Here is a 21,714-nt window from a genome sequence, read left to right as displayed (position 1 = left end):
GCATTAATGGCAAAAGTCTGATCCCAAGGGCTCCTGGATCAGCAGTAGGTCAGTGATACCCAGGAGAGCAGGAACCATGGTGTATAAGGCTTGCCTTGGACTCAGCTTCAGGCCATCTGAGAGTTGGCCTGGAGGTCCTGGTAACCTGCAAGGTCACCTCTACAGAAGAGCCATTAGTGACAGGTATCGCCTCTCCAGGTCTTCCAGCTTATTTTCCCATGATAGTGCAGTGATACATCATTTTAGAATTATGATTCGAGAATTATGTAGTCACATGGAGGGGATGTATCCAACATCAGAGTGGATGGAAATCGACCAGAGTGACCCCAGAACATCAAGAAAACATCACAGTGGGGATAGAAACCTCCCTTACTCAGAAACCTGGGGATTGGGAGCTAACTCTGCCACCAACAAGCTGTGTGGCTTTAGGTAAGTCACTGAATCTTTCTCCAGCAGGCCTTGGTTTCATCATCTGTCAGTCATCAATACTGGCCTGTTTCATCTCTATCTCCTCACTTCAGAAGTCCCATGCCTGGACTATGGTGGCCCTGGCTGGTATCCCTTCCCATGCCTTGCTGTTTTGAAAAAGTCCCATGTGTAGAAACCACAGATGGTAGCAGGGGGAGACAGTACGGAAGAAAAAGTCACTCCTTCACCTTCTTTTAAAGTACCATGGTCACAATTGTTCACATCTGGCATGCTTCAATAGCAATCACTTGCCGGGTTCAAAAACCTTGAACCATGAAAGTGAAAGAAGGAACTTTATCTTCAAAAGGAAAATTAAAGACCTGGAGAGGACCACTTGGGACTTTTCTATTACACCTAGATAATGGCAGGTATTATTACTCTATGCAGCAGTATTATGAATAGACTAACACATACCCTTAGGCTGTAAAATAGTGCTTTAGGATATAACATGTTGATTCAGATACAAAATAAAATACTGTTTGTATTGTAGGCTTTTAATGAAAAGTCTAAAAACGCACCTATTTAACAAACCTCTATTTTTATAGGGCCTGCCTTAAAAAGCCTGCTTTTAAAAAAATCTAACTATGGGTGGTCTCGCACCTAGAAGTGGCACAAGAATCCTTTGTCAGACGATGTGTCTTAATTTTTGCTATGGAAAATGTGGTCACCATAATTATAGCCCAGAGAAAATAAAAGGTTTTTAAAATTCCGTGCAGGAGGGGAATAAGAGTTTGTTAGCATTCAATAAAACTATAATTTAACCAGCTTTTAGGTACAGAGGAATCAGCAGTTAAATTACAGCACTGGACAATTCTCTATTTTACCTTGTGGCTGTTTGTTGAAGTGTCTTATTTCCTCTTGGAGACCTAAGCTCCTTGGGAACAAACGCCAAGTTACCTATATCCCTGTAACCTCTACCAGACCTGGTACATAGTTTGTTTTTTTTGTGTTCAATGAACCACAAAGAATCTTTCAAGAAAAATCACTTGAGAAATATTTCAGAGTAAGAGGAAATCAATGTATAACTTGTTTAAGAACTATTTTCTTAGGCTTAAAGATATTTCAAATACACACTTTTAAAGGTTCATTTATGGAAAAAGTTCATTTGTGCAGGCTCCAAAATGAGATTTAGCCAAGAAAAGCATCAATACTAATTAAGTATTGATAAAGGAGGAGGGGGGAGTTTAGCTAGGTAACTTAGTCACTTGGTTACTAAAACCTTCTTCTCGATGGAAAGAAACCATTAGAGATTGAGCTACTCATATTGAAGGAGGAGCTATAATGTAATCGTTTCTCTCTATATATGGTCTTTTTTTTCTGGCTTTGAAATAATAGGATCAAAGGCAAATGAGTCTATTGAAAATTAATGCGAGCTGAACGCTGCGTGCTGTTAATATGCTCACTTAACTCAGGCAGCAGAAAGAACTGTGTGGCCCTTTATCATATGGGATAAAATACAAAAGCCTTTATATACAATTTTTGTTTGTCAATTAAAAATAAATAAGGGCCGGGCGTGGTGGCTCAAGCCTGTAATCCCAGCACTTTGGGAGGCCGAGACGGGCGGATCATGAGGTCAGGAGATCCAGACCATCCTGGCGAACACGGTGAAACCCCGTCTCTACTAAAAAAAAAAAAAATACAAAAAACTAGCCGGGCGAGGTGGCGGGCGCCTGTAGTCGCGGCTACTCGGGAGGCTGAGGCAGGAGAATGGCGTAAAACCGGGAGGCGGAGCTCACAGTGAGCTGAGATCCGGCCACTGCACTCCAGCCTGGGTGGCAGAGCGAGACTCCATCTCAAAAAAAAAAACTAAATAAAAAATTTTAAAACTTTTTTTAATGAAAGCTTTCCAGGAAGGCTGGACGCAGAGAAGGACCTGAAGTTTTCTGCACCTGGAGGCATCATAGTTACGTTTTTCTCAGCTGGATTTCCTATATTTCTTAGATTTCTTAACTCCACAGTGCCACTGACTTTCCCTCTAACCATGAATATGCATCAGAAATTCCAATATTTTAGCATCTGAACTCCATCTTCCTAACGGCGTCTCACCACCAGAAGTGGACAAAAAAGGTCTTCTTCAAATCTGTCTTCTTCACATGTTTTGATTTCTTGAAACAGAAATAGGATGGTGATAAACACAGGTGAGAGAAAATAATGTTTTCCTGAAATAGGTAAGAAAGTTACGGCTTGTTGACATGTGGCTCCCAAACACACACGGGTGGAAATCCATTTGAATGCACACGTAAGGGCTTGGGTTTGTGTAAGGATGCTGACATGCGTGGCCTTCAGAGTCCAACCCGGCTAAGTGCCCCCTGCCACTTCCTAGCTGTGTGACCATTGACAGATCGTTCACTTTCTTTGAGCTGCTGTCTCCTGGCCTGAAAATGGAGCAAATGCTCGTACCTTCTAGAGGTGTTCAGGGCTCAGACAGTGCAAGTCACAAGCTTATAGCAGCACCGTGTCTGTCATGTGGTAAGAACCCACTACGTGGTGGCTATTTCTGGTGTCATCTTCTGCAGCAATGTGTCCTGCTTGAATTGTGCAGAATGCAATCAAATGCCAGACTCTTCTCGCATTTTCAGTGACAATCCTCTGGTGACAGCTACCTCAGGGACGGTGTCTGCGAGGCACCAGTCACTCCTACAGTTGGCTCCCCCACGTCCACATCTGCTCAATCAGGGGGACGGTCACAACAGGAACAGAAAAGGGAAGGGAGAAAGGAAAGGAGGGAGGGAGGAAGGTAGAGAAGGGAGGAAGAAAGGAAGAAAGAAGGAAGTGAGGGAGGAGGAAGCCTTCATAAGATGATGTAATATTCAATTTCCCATCCTCATTCTTTGCCAATCATCACCAAATATTTTGAATTCAAATGAAAAGCATGTTAGTCAGACATTGAGGGGTGAACCCGCTCCCTGTGAGAGAGCAAATGGGAATAGAAAAGAAATATAAAACAAGCAGAGACTCCAGTTAAACTGGCCCATCTTCCTCAGTCTAGTGTGGGATTTTCTCCATTGAAAATTTGTTTTTTAATATTGTATCATGAGGTGGATTTTATTTGAGCTTTTCAGGTTATTTGGTCTTTCTTTTGTAATAAAGTAGTTTATTTGTTTTCACAACAAAGCAGAGTGGCTTCCGGTTGAGGAAGGAGAGAACCGTGAGGTGAAAGAAGATGGTTTTGCATGACTTTGCTATGCCCCTGTACAGATACAGAGATACACACACACGGACATACACACACACACACACACAGACACACAGACACACAGACACACACACACACGACATATGCAGACACATACACAGACACACACAGAGACACACATACAAACACACGCTGACACAGAGACACACACACAAACACATACTGACACACACACACACACAGAAAGAGACACACACAGACACACACAGACACACACTGACACAGAGACACACACAGACACACACTGACACACACACAGACACACACAGACACAGACACAGAGACACACACACACACACAAAAGACATATGCAGACACATACACAGACACACACACAGAGACACACATACAAACACACGCTGACACAGAGACACACACACAAACACATACTGACACAGACACACAGAAAGAGACACACACACAGACACACACAGACACAGAGACACACACAGACACACACAGACACACACTGACACAGAGACACACACAGACACACATTGACACAGACACAGAGACACACACACACACACACACAAAAGACATATGCAGACACATACACAGACACACACACAGAGACACACACACAGACACACACAGACACAGAGACACACACACAAACACATACTGACACAGACACACACAGAAAGAGACACACACACACACACAGACACAGAGACACACACAGACACACATTGACACACAGACACAAAGACACATACACAGGCACACACTGACACACACACACAGGCATACACAGACACACACAGACACACAGACATACGCAGACAGACACACACAGAGGCACACATACAGATACACACTGACACAGAGACACACACAAACACACACACAGACACACACACAGGCACACACTGACACAGAGACACACACAAACACACAGACACAGAGACACACACACAGGCACACACTGACACAGGGACACACACACAGACACACACTGACACACAGAAACAGAGACACACACAGAGACACACACTGACAGACACAGACACACACAAAACACACACACTACACAACACATGCACACAGAGAGACACATAAATGCACACACAACATACACAGAGACCCATGCACAGGCACACAGACACAGAGACACAGACACACACACCACACATACCACACACACACACACACACAACACACGCACTACACAACACATGCACACAGAGACACACAAATGCACACACACAACACACACAGACACATGCACAGACACACACAGAGACATACACAGACATACAGTACACAACATGCACACACAAAGACACACAGGCATAGAGACACAGAGACACACAACACACACAGACACATGCACAGACACACACACAACACACACACACAGCTATAAACATACAAACACTACACAACATAGGCACACACACAGACACACACAGACAAATGCACACAGACAACAAGAGACACATGCACAACACACACACAGATACATACAGACACAACATAGACACACATACAACACATGCACAACACACACACAGATACATACAGACACAACATAGACACACATACAACACATGCACAGACACACACACAGATACATACAGACACAACATAGACACACATACAACACATGCACAACACACACACAGATACATACAGACACAACATAGACACACATACAACACATGCACAACACACACACACATACATACAGACACAACATAGACACACATACAACACATGCACAGACACATACACAGAGACACACACATACACGCAGACACTTGTACACAGACTTACACACAGATACAGACACGACATATGCACAGACACACAGACACTGGCACAGAAACACACGGAGATGACACAGACATAAACACACAGACGCACACGTGTACACCATAGTGGGGCTCATCCCACTTCTGTGCTGTGAATAGCAGAATCTCTTATCTCCTTTTTCAATCAAGAAACCCTGACATTTCCAACCACCACACATGGGGTAAATATGGTAGTACGGACCAAAACCATAACAAACAAAACAACGCACACACACGCGCACACACACGCGCACACACACGAAGGATCTTTTCAAGCAAGCTGGTCTCTCATGAACTTTTCAAGGCTCAGCTCGTAACCTTAGCTCCAGACGTACACCTCTGACTTTCCGACGTGTTCCTGTTTTGTTTGTTTGGGTTTATTTGCCTTCGTTCTGCAGGAAGCCTCACAGATATGACAGGGTGATTTAATTCTGCACAAACCTTGCCTCCCTCAATTCTTAGAATGAAGATAGATACCACTACCGGTATTCTTAGAGTTAGACTTAACACAGCCTCCCACACCAAACAGAGTGAAGCAGAACCCACATTTCATTGGAATCCTTACTTTTAGGTATTTGCAGGTTTTTCTTTATGACACAGGAAACCAAATATGAGGTACCACTGCAGATAGTCATAAATGGGCTTCAAAAATGTTCCCAGTGGCTGGCAGAACAATAATTGATTTCTATCCCAAAAGGGGCACTACATCTGACCCCTTACACTTTGTAAAGGAAAGGAAGATTCTAGACACTCCTTTGTCAGGTGTCAAAATTTATTCATGACAACAGATTGTCAAAGCCATCACTGAAGGGTCTGGCAAAAGTTTCTCCCTACACTTCCAGGTCTAAGACAGTCAAGAGCCAAAACTGATAGAGTTGGCAGTGGGCCATGGGATGAGAAAACAAATCAAGCTTTAGTTTTTGTTTTGTTTCCTTTTAGAGCCAGGGTCTTGCTCTGTCACTCAGGCTGGAGTGCAGTGGTGCAAGCACAGCTCAACACGGGTGGGAGAAAACTCGTCAACTCCTGGGAAAAGTGATTCTCCCACCTCAGTTTCCCAAATAGTTGGGACCACAGGCGTGTGTCAGCATGCCCGGTTAATTTTTTAATATTTTTCTAGAAATGGGGTCTCGCTAGGTTGCCTAAGCTGGTCTTGAACTCCCGGGCTCAAGTGATCCTCCCACCTCAGCCTTCCAAAGTGCTGGGACACAGGCATGAGCCACCGTGCCTGGGCCAAACTGAGTTTTGAATGAAGGGGTGGCATTCCGATGGAGCTAATGAATCCGCTGCACCCTCAGCTCCAGCAGGCACGGGATGTTTGAAACAAGCCAGGCATACCCTGCACCAAACGGGCAATGTGCAGGCAGCATTACAGAACAGAGGTCAAGTGACAGGCTGGGGGGTCCACTGTCTTGATGATTTCTGCTCCTGCCGCTACGCTGATATCCAGTTTACATAGAGACCACTCTCAACTGCAGGCTGAATTGTCCCCACCAAGCTATCTGCACCTTGAGCATATAACAAACCACTGTGAGAAAAGTCACATTTTTTTCACCCAATTCTGACATTTAAGACTTTCTGTAAGTCGGCCAGAATGTCTTAAGACCCAAATTCCTGAAAGTCTTTCAAAAGAAGCTAGTCAATTCATCCTTATAACCCTCCCTTTTCCCACCGCCCCCAATAGAAGGTACCTGGGGAGAATCTCCTTTGGTTAATATATAAGTAAATTAAGGAGATGACTTTGCATGATTTTACGGAACCACTGACTCTTAAATAAATATCTTTTAAAAAGAAATAAATGTGTCTTTATAGTAGAAGGATTTATGCACATGTATATTTATTGCAGCACTATTCACAATAGCAATGACTTGGAACCAACCAAAATGTCCATCAGTAATAGACGGGATAAAGAAAACGTGGCACATATGCACCATGGAATACTATGCAGCCATAAAAAAGGATGAGTTCATGTCCTTTGCAGGGACATGGATGAAAATGGAAACCATCATTCTCAGCAAACTAACACAGGAACAGAAAACCACACACCACATGTTCTCACTCATAAGTAGGAGTTGAACAATGAGAACAACATGAACATAGGGAGGGGAACATCACACACTGTGACCTGTTGGGGGGTGGGGGGCTGGGGAGGGATAATATTAGGAGAAATACCTAATGTATGTGATGGGTTGATGGGTGCAGCAAACCACCATGGCACGTGTATACCTACGTAACAAAACTGCACGTTCTGCACGTGTACCCCATAAATTAAAGTATAATAATAATAATAGTAATAAATTATACAATGACAAAAGGGAAATAAATGTATTCCTTTGGCTAGGCACAGTGGCTCATGCCTGTAATCCCAGCACTTGGGGAGGCCGAAGCAGGCGGATCACTTGAGGTCAGGAGTTCGCGACCAGCCTGGCGAACATGATGAAACCCTGTCTCTACTAAAAATACAAAAATTAGCTAGGCATGGTGGCACACGCCTGTAATCCCAGCTACTTGGGTGGTTGCGGCAGGAGAATCACTTGAACTCGGGAGGCAGAGGTTGCAGTGAGACGAGATTGGGCCACTGCACTCCAGCCTGGGCGACAGAGCAAGACTTGGTCTCAAAAAAAAAAAAATTATTCCTACATTCACATATCACTTGTTAGAATACTGGCAGCACAATTTTAAGACAACTACTTTACTAAGATTTAGAAGACCTGGTCTGACTTGGAACAACTGAGGCCACTTACCTGACCTGTCTGTACCTCTGTTAACTCATTCCTAAAATGGTGAGGCCTGGACAAGATGGTTTGTAAGATAATTTTCAGCTCTAGCATTTTGCGACTATATATTTATGCAGATTCTACTTGTAAAAGACACGCTGTTAGATGCCACAGAGACAAACATGCAAAGACATGATCTGCACCTCGTTCTGTTGACAGTGTCATTGCTTGGCTGTATTTCCAAACTTCCATCATAGGCTACTTTGATTAGGCATCAAATTTCTATCTTTCTTTAAATGTGTGCCTCTCTTTGATGTTTCGAGGTTCTTAGACAGATGGGGATCAGTACCACATGCACAGGCTTTGCTTAAACATCTTTCTATTGACCTTCACTCTGTGTGTCTTGTGCGGCCATGGTGTTCTTGGCACCCAACACCATCAGGGGCTCTCTCAACAAGGACTATGTTGGCCTGCCCTGCTATGTCTTGGGAATTCTATAATATAGCTAAATTCTTGCCCCCGAAGTGGATTCCTTCTCCTCTCTTCTCCCTCAAGAACAAGCATCCTGGCCCGCAGCCTGCAGCCTGGGGACTGGCGACCTGTTTGAAAATCTGTGCATGTCGGACCTGTCAGCATCCAGGCTGGGGAAAGCAGGCTGCCCTTGAGCAGAACAGCTTTGCTAATCAATCACGCTTCAGGAAAGTGGGTGGTTTGTATATGAGGCCCACTTTGCCAGGACCAACCCCCTTACAAAAACGTCTGAGTGCGAATTAAAAGAAAGAAAACAGTCTACCTTCCACGTCCACTGCAGGAGGGCCAGACAAGGTTTTATTTAAAAACAACTCCTCTTTTCTGAAGTCTGAAAGCAAGACCCTGGGCTTAAAGAGAATTCCTCCGTCAAGATTTACTAGAGGCTATGATCAGGAGGCGGAGCTCTCAACCTGGACGCCGATGACATGTGTAAAACAAGAGAAAACTTCGGGGAGGTTCCCCACCTATTCAGAAATTAGAAATGAACTACTTACATATTTTTAAAAAGAGCCTCCTGAGATGATATCATATATGATTGTGATTGTGCTAGCAAAGCAATTAGCAAGTTGAGCAAATGTATATCATCTGAAGTTAGGCCAGATATAAGATACAAGTCCCTACTAGTAAGAGGTGATTAACAGGACGACGCCAAGTTTATTGTTACAGGGCTGGGTATATATTCTGGCTATTACTTATTAGTTGGGGCAAGATAGGTAACTTCTCTAAGCCTTTAAATACATTCATACACACACACACAAACACACACACACACATAATGGGGCCAATTATACTTTCAACTCATAGAATTCTTCTGAGAATTAAGTGAGATACTAATAGCAAACTAAGTGTTTCTATGCTGTAAACACAACAGAAATGTAAAGTATTGTTATAACAGGCATACTTGTATTTCTTCAAATAATGTACACATGTTACTTTACTCAATTATTTGATTGCTAGTCTAACTTTCATCTTTTTTGTTATTTTAGGAATGAGTTTCTAATTAATTCAGTTTATATGCATTTCCTATCTAAAATCTTTTCACATTTTCAAAGCTCCTGCACAAGTGACAGAAAAACACAAGCTTAAAATATCTAGAGAAACAGCACCACAGAAATAGAATAGATAGATAATTTAGAAGGCATTTGCCCTCTACCCAGCACCCCACTTCTGGTACTTACCCTGCTCACATATGAACTGACTTAGATACAAGATTATCTATTGGAGCATTATCTGCAATACCAAAAGACTGGAAATAAACAGGTGTCCATCAACAGGGGCTGGTTAATTACTCCATGGGTAGTAAATAGTCACATAATGACATCCAATGAATTTCTCATCCTGAAATTCCTTCCACATTGACTCTGGGCTTGGCCCCATGACTTGCTTTTGCCAATGGAACATTAACCAATGGGATGCAAGTAGAAGCTTAATAAAACCTCCACAGCAAGGCCAACCCCTCTCTGTTTCTGGGACCCAGTCACCATATGAAGCAGCTGGGGCTAGTTTACTCCAGGCATACATTCCAACTGAGGTCAGACTCTCCCAACAACCTGCGAGTGAGGCCATCTTAGACCATCTAGCCCCAAATAATCACATCCATATGAGCAAATCCAGGCAAAAGCATCAGTAAAAAAACCCTTGGCAGATCCCAGGCCAAATAGTTCAACCATAGAGTTATGACGAATAAAGGGTTGTTGTTTTAAGCCACTATGTTACGGAGTAATTTGTTATGCAGCTAACTGATAATGGACACACCCTGCTATCTCCAAAACAATGCAATACTAGGAAGTATTATACTGCCTAGGAAAAAAGGAAAAGGATGCATTCTATGTACTGACATGGGGTGGTAAGATCTTAAGATATACTGCGAAATTAACAGTGCAAACAGTATGCTGCCTTTTGGGTAAGAAAGGCAAAATTTTAAAACGTGTATATATTTTATTGTGCATGGAGGGGCACTGGATATATACTCAAGAAATTAACAGACAATGGTTCCTTATTCCAATGGAGGAGCGAGTAGTGAATTGAGTAGATGTGGATGGAGGTGCTAGCGAGACTTACCAATAAACACCTTTCTAAACTATTTCAGTTTAGGAACCATGTGACTAATACCTATTCAAATAATCATTTTTAAAAAGGGAAAAATAAAGCTAATACAAGATAGAAATGACAAATCTTGAAAAAGTTGAATTTCAAACTGATGATTATAATTCTGCTATGCAACCATCCTTCATGAAGAACAGCCTTCCTTTGAACTGGAATAATCCTTTCTTTGTAACACATATGATTATTTGTACACCTGTTATCTTCCCTACTAGATTGTAAGTGCTTTAAAAGCAGGGACCATATCTTATGCATCTTTGTCTCTTCAGCAAGTGGCAAGCATCTTGTCGGGCACAGAGGAAGACCTTGCTCAATAAGTGTGTGTTGAGTCAAAAAAATAAACAAAAACATTCAGACCTCACTAAAAGTGTCTATTGTTAATGCTGGTGAGTTCAATAAAATCTTCAACAGCCTAGCTTCCATCTGTACACATCCTCCGCACACCATCTTTCAGGAAAAGGGTGAGCATTCCTCATGATCTGGGCTCATGAATGTACTCTGAACTACTGCGGAGAGTATATACAAAAGCTAAATTCGAACGCTACGAAAAGAAAAATGCAAAACAGCCTCCTCTATTAAAAAACAACAACAACATTTGACTAGAGGGGATCTAGAAAAAGAAAAAGAAAAGAAGAAGGATCTTTTATTATTTCTCATAAGTAACACATTTGACTACTGTGGCTGGAATAAGAAACCCCGCTCCCACCCACTGCTTGCAAAGCAAACTAAGCCACCCGAATAAATGGATCATGGGGACACAGAGGCAGAAAACTCCCGGCCCCACCCCCAGGCCTCCGGAGAAATTGACACTCAAGCCATGGTGGAGAGATTTTCTGTTATGAGTTCAGCATTTCTAGGAAAGAGGAGACCACAGGCTTTCTCTGTAGCCCATTTCAAGAGTCTAACAGCTCTCACTGGAAATCTTCACTTCCTTTGAACTTATACCTTCCTGCTGTGGCTCAGGCCCCTCCCTCTTCTATGAGAGTTCTTGTCTCCACGTCTGATCCCCATGAAAGTGTAGGCGTTTAAGGAGGAGGTCTGGGTCCCCTTCACGGTGGTGTCCACACCTCTCCCAGGGGGATGTGCTCGGTAAGTGTGCATGCAGCACCATCTCAGCCCTGTACATCCTGGACCGCACCAACAAACAGCACCACACAGCCTGGGGACCACGTCTGGATTCACAGGCAGACGATAAACGCCATGGGCAATACCCAAGCGTTAAATAATTAAAGTTCCTTCCAAGGATACACATAAGTAAGAGTGGAAGCAAAGGAAGTGCACACGCTTGTCTCCAGAAAGACAGGGCATGCAGCCTTCTCCCCAGGATCTCTCCTCATCTTCGCTTCTCTTTCTCACATCAAATAATGCCAATTCTTTAACTTTCCTAGGTTCCCCATGCTTTGATCAGTTTCACTGTCTTCTGCGAGGCTGCATTTCCCTAACTAGGGTAGTGGAAGATAATCCACATTTGGAGCCTCTGTGAGCCAGCTAAGGTGGAGAGCTGAGACTGACCATCCAGAATCCAGGTGTGCCTTCACCACACAGAACAACAAGCATCGTCGATGCCCCTAGTAAGTGCCAGGTGTTGGGTTAGCTGCTGTTGGAGATATAAAAGGTGGAGACATCATCTCTGCCACTTAAGGAGAGTGACACTGATCGGACAGGATTTAAAGAAGAGGACTTTGGCGTGGGTGGGAAGAGCAGAGGGGGAGGGTTGGGGCAGGGGCACGACCTTGGGACCAGAGTAGGTGGAGGCAGTGGGGCGGGGAGGAGGAAAAGAAGGAAGGAAGAGGTTGGTCAGAGGAAGCCCAAAAGTGGATTCCAGGACACACAGTAAAAAGGGGAGGACAACTTAAAGACCAGATGTGGGGGTCTGGGGAGAAGGGAAGCTTGTACAGCTGCTGACAGAGGCTGACAGAGGCAGAGAGGGCTCGTGGTGAGCTGACTGAATTCGGGGTAAACTAGAGATTTCATGCTTCACCTCAGATGAGGAAATAGGACTGGGAATACAGTTTTATGATTGAAGCCATGACAGAAGAGCCTTTCCAAAGGAGCACGGCGGAGGAGAGAACTGGAGAAGAGGCGCGGAGGCCGCCGAGGGTTGCAGGTGCAGGCGGCAGGAGGGAGCCCAGGATGCGGGCAGAGCGAGCCTTGGTCCGTGAGCCCCAAGGCCGATGGGCACTGGGTCATCTAATTCATTTGTGTACAGATCCACAAAACTGTGCATGACTGTGGCCCTCAGTAAGTGCTATATAAATGCTTCATAAGTGTTTGTTGAAGGAAGTTGAAATACAGTAGTCAGAAGAGTGAGAGGGAAACCAGCAACAGAGCCTTGTAAGTCTAAGAAAACGAATTCAAAGATAGTCAAGAGCTAATATTGCACAGGGAATTACAGCATTTCCTGAAGATCAAGGGCAACTCTGATTGTTCCAGACTGCTGGGAGCACCAGAGGACTGGGTGGGGGCAGGAGTCAGTTCACCTAGAACTTCTGCCTCCAGTGTACTGGGTCCACATGGACCACCAGGGCTGACACTGCCTTACTGAATATGGGGGTGGGGGAAGTCCCTGGGATACATAATGGTCTCAATTTAAATTCTGTGCTGTTTTTATTTTGGCTGTGTAATTTGGAAACTTCAAATAAAAGCCTGAAAGGAAACTTAGACTATTTAAGTTTACACAGACTCTATTAATGCTATATGGTTATTCTACCCTTGACTTTGGAAGAAGGAGAAACTGGCTTGGGAATACACTTTTCTAAAAAAAAAATACTATTTAAAAATATGAAAGTTTATTTAACATCTAAGGAAAGGTACTTAATTAGAGGGACACTTAACAAGAAGAATTGAGGATCTAAGTAAACAGTCCCCATCTGCTCCTGGTCCTACCACCTGGAGATTACTTCCTCTTCTCCTCTGATAGATTTTAGCCAACCAATTTTGTTTTATTTGTGCAAGTTGAGAGGCCACCTGTTGTGGAATATACTTCCACATCAAACAAAGTGAACATTTTCTATTTCTGCGCTTCCCATATGATTTTTAAAACAAAGAGCACTCACTTTCACCTTACACAGATTTAAGAAATGCTGACTCTGATGAACAGGTATAAACAAGGCAATCTTTTGTTTAGGAAAATTGTTAAAGACCTACCCATAGAAAGACATGCCTTGCGCTGCACCCACCCCCACCCCGCCCCTGCCCAGTTCCCTGACGCTGGGGAATTAATCTATCCACACGTTTTTGCTCATTTCCCTGGCTGTTACCAGCTGAAGTGAAGAAAAGACATTTTACAAGGGGACATGGTATATTTGTGCTAAAACAGGCACCACACAAATCCAGAGAAAGGAGTCAAAAAGAAATACCAGGCAGAGGGAACAGCGTGGATAAAGGCAAAGATGACAAGGGGGTAAGTGTTTCATGTTGGGGGATGGTGTATCTAGGGGCTGGGGGGAATGGGGTACAGTGTATTGGGTTGAGGATTTATAGCCAGGAAACAGGAAATAAAGGGGAAGGAGACTTTGTGAAGGGCTTTAACTGTCGGGCTAAGGAAAGCTGGATTGTTCCTAACAACTGGACACCAGTGGAAGTTCAGAGTGAGGGAATATCATTGTCATAGAGGCGCTTTGGATATAATTGGAATAATACTGCGGCTATAGGCAGCTCTGGGTCGGGGGTTGGGAGGGACAAGCCTCCAGGAATCCACTGCAGCAGTGTGGGCCCTGCCACGTTGTCCTGAACAAAGTGCCATGGGGATGGACGCAAACATGGAGCGAAAACTCCAGAGATCACCTGACCTCCATGTGCCGCTGCTCTGACTGCTGGACCATGGTGATGTTTGGGGTCTCCTGGAACTAGTGTCAGCTCAGAGCCAGTCACCAGCAGTCCCCAAAAGGTCTGATTATTTCCTTTTCCCCAGTTCATAGTCACTCTGGCAAAAGGCTATAGGTCCCTTTGGGGAAGGCTGGGAGAAAGAGCAACAGTATTAATTCTTGGCAGTGTGGTAGGGTCCTTCCTCAAGAAGATCTGCCTCCTGTTCATTCAAGGACTTCAGGGTCAGTAAATCGGTGCGAATGTGGGAATTGATTGAGGGGCCGTGACTCTCTGTTTTCAGGGAGCAAGTTGGGCTTTCGTTCCCTTCACCTAGAACTCCTTCGCTTATACAGACCAAGTAAGGATTGAGTAGATGTCCGCCTATGTCACTTCTAGGAACGTCATGAGGACAGGGTTGGAAATGGAGGAAATGAAGTGTTAGTCAGTGCATGGATACAAAGAAAGTGAGATGGATATAAAAGAAAGTGAGATGATGGAACTGATGACGACTAAGATGTGGGGGGCCAGGACTAGGGGTTCCCATTGGCAGGTGGTCTCCTAACTGGCAATGTTAGGGAGAGGTGTATAAATCCTCAATCCAATACACTGTTAGTGGGGAAGGAGGAGGCAGAGCTTGGTTTGAAATGGTAGGGGATTCTCCAAGGTGACATGGACATACAGGATGGAAATGGGAGACATGTCAGGCCTGGAGATGTGGGTTTTGGAACAACCTGCATTAAAACTGGAAGGATTAGAGAGAGTAGATGAGATCACCGAGACAGAGGAAACAGAGCGAGGAAGCTAAGACCTAGGCTGGGGCAAATGTCGGAATTTATCTGAGTGAGGCAAGAGAGAGAAAAGCTGGCATGTTGGACAGAGACCGCTGGTCACCAAGACAGAAGGAAGAATCAGGATCAAGAGGGTCTAGTATTTAAAGAGAGACATTTCCAACTGCTACAGAAAGTAAAATGTTACGGCTCCGGACATCTGCTGAAATTGGTGCGTGATCCCCTCGAAGACAGTGCTTCCTTAAAAACCTGGGAACAGAAGAGCCCCTGGCGTGGTGGAGGGTGGCAGTAGGGACAGTCGGGAGTGAAGCTGTGAGGTCAGGAAGAAACCATCCAGCTTGAAGAAGCTAAAGACATGGGGAGGAGACAGAGTGGCAGACCAAAGGGGCAGCCAAGTTAAAGGCAACTTTTTTCTAGGATTTGGGGGTCCTAAGCACACTTGTGGGCAGTGAACGTGTTGGAAGGGTCTGGACTGTTCAGGTGGAGAACAGGCGGTACAAGGGACAAAAAGCAAATGTCCAGATGGAGATTAGCGGAGGCCTTGGGGGTGAAAGACCTCAGGGATCACCCCTGTGGTTATCATCTTAGTGGGGGCTAGTGTGGACTTCAGGCCCAAGGAAGAATAATATTTTATTCTTTACAAAATAGTGCATGAGAGATTTGCTCTGAGTCTTTATAATCTTATCATTGGCTTCAAATTTCAATCCCATATTATACTTTCCAAGTATATTTTGTTAAAATTTTCTTAACTCATAATATTCCAATCAGCAATGAGTTTCTATCCACATGTCTATGAGCACATATATTAATTTAAAAATCTGCATTGCTCTTGTATGAATGAAATATAAAGAAACTGAACTTCTAACGAATGAAAAACACTGAATGAAAAGATAATATTTTATCTGAGTTTCAGTTCAGTCATATGTCTGAGAATGAGCTTATCTAGCCCATAAGCCTTCTGCTTTCCTTTCAGTTCTTTTTTTCCACTGCCATTCATAGGTTTTTTAAAGATCTTTCCATTCACTTCTGCAGGACTCTGCTAAATAATGCTGGTTGCTTGCAGCTTAGCCCTACCCTGGAGATGTGGCTCCTCCTGGCATTCCTGGTAACCCACACTTTGGACTCCACTCACCACCTCATTGTTCTCTGACCCACTTCTGACTTCTCCAGCCCTTCTCTTTATTTCCTTTCACCTAAGCCCAAATAGCAAGTCTCATGCTCAAATGCTTCTTTGACTTCGCTTTCCACCCTGAATCTGTCCATTTGTCCTTTTGCAGCTTTTATTTCTTCACATCTTTTTTTTTTTTTTTTTTTTTTTTTTTGAGATAGAGTCTCCCTCTGTCACCCAGGCTGGAGTGCAGTGGTGCAATCTCGGCTCACTGCAACCTCCACCTCCTGGGTTCCAGTGATTCTCATATATCAGTCTCCCGAGTAGCTGGGACTACAGGTGTGCACCACCACACTCAGCTAATTTTTGTATTTTCAGTAGGGATGGGGTTTCACTATGTTGGCCAGGCTGGTCTCAAACTCCTGACCTTAAGTGATCTGCCTGTCTCGGCCTCTCAAGGTGCTGGGATTCCAGGCGTGACCCACCGCGCCTGGCCATATTTCTTTCCGTATTTCCAAAGCCTGCAGAAATCTGCCACTTGAAAGAGGTTGGTCTTGTTTTCTCCCGACTCAAATCTCCCCCTGGTTTTCTGAGCTCACAAAAATCTCTATGTGATATTTTTTTATTTGCAGTTTTAAGTTATCCATATATTTTTAAGTCTTCACCTTTAAACCTTCACTAAATTCCCTTTGCAGGTGCACTGTCATTTTGGTAACGCAATAATGTCTGCAGTTTATTTTGGTGCATGGGGGGCTCTGGCTTCAATTTAGTCCTTCAGACACATACAGTGAAATAAATAGGTACTTGACGATAGTATGTGTTGTTGCTATGTAGTTCTTTTGCTCCTGAATGGCAAATATCATTGCACTTGGCATTGTCCTACCGTAGCTGCAAACTCTGTCTCACCGCAGCTAACGCCAGTGCAGAGGAGCCATGCAATGCAAAGGTCCCCTGTGGCAGCACCAGCATGAAGCTCCTCAATCATGAAAATCAGGGAACACGTCATTGATGACTGTCCTGGTCCCGGCACAGGTTTTATCAAAACGCAATCAGGTTTCACCAGAAATGCAAACATGTGACTCCTTTTTTCTCTGAGGGAGGATGGTGTTCACGGATGCAGTGGTAGCATATGACGTTTTCAGTTGCCCCTAACTATGTGGCCAAATACTCCATTTAGGCCGTGTGTGGTGGCTCACGCCTGTAATCCCAGCATTTTGGGAGGCTGAGGCAGGCGAATCACAAGGTCAGGAGTTCGAGACCATCCTGGCCAACATGGTGAAATCCCGTCTCTACTAAAAATACAAAAATTAGCCAGGTGTGGTGGTGCACACCTGTAGTCCCAGCTACTCAGGAGGCTGAGGCAGGAGAATTGCTTGAACCTAGGAGGCGGAGGTTGCAGTGAGCCGCGAGCATGCGACTGCACTCCAGTCTGGGCAACAGAGCGAGACTCCATCTCAAACAAACAGACAAACAAAACAACAACAACAACAAAAACTCCATTTAGTAGCTTTGAAAATTCCAAGTTTCCTTTAAAGAAAGGAGGTAAAGCAGGAAATTATGATGCATTTAACAGCCACATGAAGTAGACGGTCTCATTTTAGAGATCAGAAAACCAAGGGTAAAGAGTGAGTCTCACAATAGGTGGCCACAAGCCACAATGGGAACTTAGGGGGCTTAGGTCAGGATTCCAAGTTTTCTCAAATACAAGTTGCTACCCTGGCTGGGTGAGATGGCTCACAACTGTAATCCCAGCACTTTGGGAGGCCCAGGCAGGCGGATCACGAGGTCAGGAGTTCGAGACCAGCCTGGCCAACATGGTGAAATCCTGTCTCTACTAAAAATATAAAAAATTAGCCAGGCAGAGCGGTGCACGCCTGTTGTCCCAGTTACTCAGGAGGCTAAGACAGGAGAATCACTTGAACCTGGAAGGTGGAGGTTGCAGTGAGCCGAGATCGCACCACTGCACTCCAGCCTGGGCAACAGAGTGGGACTCTGTTTCAAAAAAAAAAAAAAAAGTTGCTACCTTTACACAAAGGATGAAAAAGTAGGAAAGGGACTGCAGGAAAGGAATGTGAGAGAGGAAAACCACAAAGAAATTTCAAATTTGTGAATACACCTTTCCCCTAACTCATGCGTTGTTCGTGATTAGGACTAAGTGCCGAACCCAGAAATGACTCAAGTTCTTAGGAGCAGAGGAGGACAGAGGCAGGCAGGTGGCCGATTCCTGTGGGTTCTCTGTGTTACTTTTGCTCCGTGAACCTCCCATTTATAGGTTGGTTTCAGATTCTCCAATAAAAATATATGTTAAAACTGTAAAAACAATAAAACATGCAAATCTCTTCCATTTGCAGGCCAATTGTTACCACGCAGGTGTTCTTCTTGGCAAATATTCAAACGTCACCAGCATCACGTGCTTAGTATTATTTTAGTCAATATGATTTGTGTCAAAATTGCCTGAATTCGGTGATTGTTGGATCTCATTATCACCAATATAGGTCCTCACACCACACCCCTCACTGCTGATGAACTCACGAGAAAGACTTCATACTTTAAGAACTAGTATTTTCTTAGAAAAGAAAGAATAAAAGCAGTTCTCAGTAAAAGATAAACCACAGAGCAACTGGGTTCAGATGAGTTGTACACATTAAACCACACACACACACACACACACACACACACACACACACACAATGAAAATGATGTTGAGGCTCTGTCTAATCCACAAATGTGAGTAAGTTCATAATTTAGGAGTTAAAACGAGAATCCTACTCATGACTTTTCCTGGCATGCATTGAAGAATGATGAAATCACACTCCAGATTACCCCATTTGTTCTCCTGACAGCTCTGTGGATCATTATCATATAGAGGCCCTTTGCTTGGGGAGACCATGACCAATGGACGTTCTTTCTCAGAGTGGGCTGGTCAGAGTTCTCTCCGTGGCAGAATCTATGGGGCCCACCTCAACGCACAGGGAAGCCCCAGGCCCTCAGGGACCTCTAGGTCCCAAAAGAGTGTCAGATAAAGAAATTAAAAGGGGACTGGGAGAAGCACTCTGTCAAATAGAAAGCCTATCCACAGAAAACTTAGGGATGAACGGAGCTACGACGGGCTGATGATCTTGAAGTTGCAGCCAAAATGATGAGGCCACGTGGGCTTGCTGGCCAAGAAATGCAATCTCAAGAGTGGGCCATGGCTGTGAAGCCCAAGCCTTTTTGTGACAAAGCTAAGAAATACAGGAGACATGGAAGGGAGAGGGGCAGGACAGACAAGGAAGATGGGAAGCAAGAAGGACAGGAAGTGCCAGCAGACACCAGCAGCAGGGACGAGTGCAGAAAGTGTCAGACTGTCCGTGAATTGGAGGAGGGCTCCCAGTGAGGAGGGAAAAGGAACTGGACTATGCCACCGTCTCTGTAGGGGAGGTGAGACAAACGTCCCATGCAGCTCGGAAGATGGCCTGGAAGGCCCAACACTTCCACCTGCTTCCTGAATCCTGACACCGCCACACACACAGTTATTTTTAAAGTGTTTAAAATATAAACCACGTTCATGGGAACTTGAAGTCAGGTCTCACCTTGATATCCATCCATCTGCGTATTTTCAAGGTTGACTCAAATGTTGAAAAGTCACCGGTGATGTGTTGTACCATTTGAGCTTTTGACAAAAACTATAAAGACGCAAATTAAACCAAGAGGGAAATTTCTAGCTGCCACACTAACCAAGAACTGTCGGGTAATAATAAAAAAAAAAGTCATCCTAAAAATAAAATTACATTTCAGACCGTAAGGCTCATTTCTTTTCTTTTTTTGTTTTAATTTTTTTTTTCAGACATACGCTCACTCTGTCACCCAGGCTGAAGTGGAGTGGCACGATCTTGGCTCATTGCAACTTCTGCCTCCTGGTTTCAAGTGATTCTCATGCCTCAGTCTCCCGAGTAGCTGGGACTACAGGCATGTGCCACCACGCCCAGCTTATTTTTGTAGTTTTAGTAGAAACGGGGTTTCACCATGTTGGCCAGGCTGGTCTAAAACTCCTGACCTCAAGTGATCCACCCGCCTCTGCCTCCCAAAATGCTGGGATTACAGGCGTGAGCCACTGTGCCTGGCCTCCTAAGGCTCATTTCTATAAATAATACTTCCCCAGAACCCAACTCTAGTAAGTGATAATCATCTCTTAATTAATTCTCTTTTATATATATTATTGTGATGGTCATATTATTGCCCTATATTTGTCTTGATGTTTTGGATTTCAAATGGACAAAGCATCCCATCCTCTCTTGCAATTGAGGCATCATCCCTTGGCAGGATACAGAAAGACTTGCTGGTAGAATTATGAATCGTCATGCCATTTAGAAAGCAATCTGGAAATGTCTATTCCAATCTAAAGATCTATTCTTTTCTTAATCAAGTCATCTCATGTCCTGTGAGCACGGGGATGTTTATTACAGCATTATTTGTCATAGCTACATTCAATAATTCATGCTACAGTCAATCAAGGAATAGTATGCAGTCATGAAAAAACAAAAGAGGGATTTCAACAATCTAACACCATTAAGGGAGAAAAAGAAAGACGCATAAAGGGACATGTGATATGATCTGATTTTTATAAAAACAATTACAACATATATCTGTGACTACAAAGCATTTGTATAATCGTAGAAGCATAAAGTATGGAAGGACACAGACAAGGCTGATACCACTGGCAATCTGGAAGAGAGGAATTAGAGTGGAAGGAGGGAAGGGAACGAGAGGAAAAAAAATAAATAAGTGAAAAATGAAAGAAAGTGTCCATGATAAGAACTACATGGGTGCTCCTGTCTCATTTATGGGAAATCATGTGCGTGAAGGTGACATAAACACATGGTGGTGAGATGGTCCCCAAAATATCAACAGCTTTTATTTCAGGGTGGTGAGATTTTTTTTAACAGGGTGAAATGTTTTCAAAAATAATTTTTACTTTATTTTCCTTATAGGTATTATTGGAAATATGTACCCACATGAATTATTTACATAATCCGAAAAGAATTCATTGAGAGGGAAATATGAAAAGTCTTATGCCAGGTAATGTATGTCCCCAGAGGAGATGCAAGCAGGGAGATGAGGTTGTAAAGTTAATTTAGAACCTGACTAGGAAGGTTCTAAGCGCTAGGCAAAGACAGGAGCGTATCAACATATTAACAATAGGGCTGTGGTTTTGTTTGTTTGT

At 43.8% G+C, this 21,714-nt stretch overlaps 1 protein-coding gene across 1 annotated transcript in view; it reads right to left on the bottom strand.

Annotated features, from left to right (window-relative positions):
- BCL2 (BCL2 apoptosis regulator) overlaps positions 1 to 21,714 on the bottom strand; it is a 199,468-nt gene that overhangs the window by 71,323 nt on the left and 106,431 nt on the right. The gene's annotated exons all lie outside the window — the stretch shown is intronic.

This window comes from Macaca fascicularis, chromosome 18 (genome assembly GCF_037993035.2).
Source record: "Macaca fascicularis isolate 582-1 chromosome 18, T2T-MFA8v1.1".
NCBI lineage: Eukaryota > Metazoa > Chordata > Mammalia > Primates > Cercopithecidae > Macaca > Macaca fascicularis.
The sequence above is the reverse complement of the archived record's forward strand: the minus strand, read 5'-3'. Positions and strand labels throughout refer to the sequence as shown.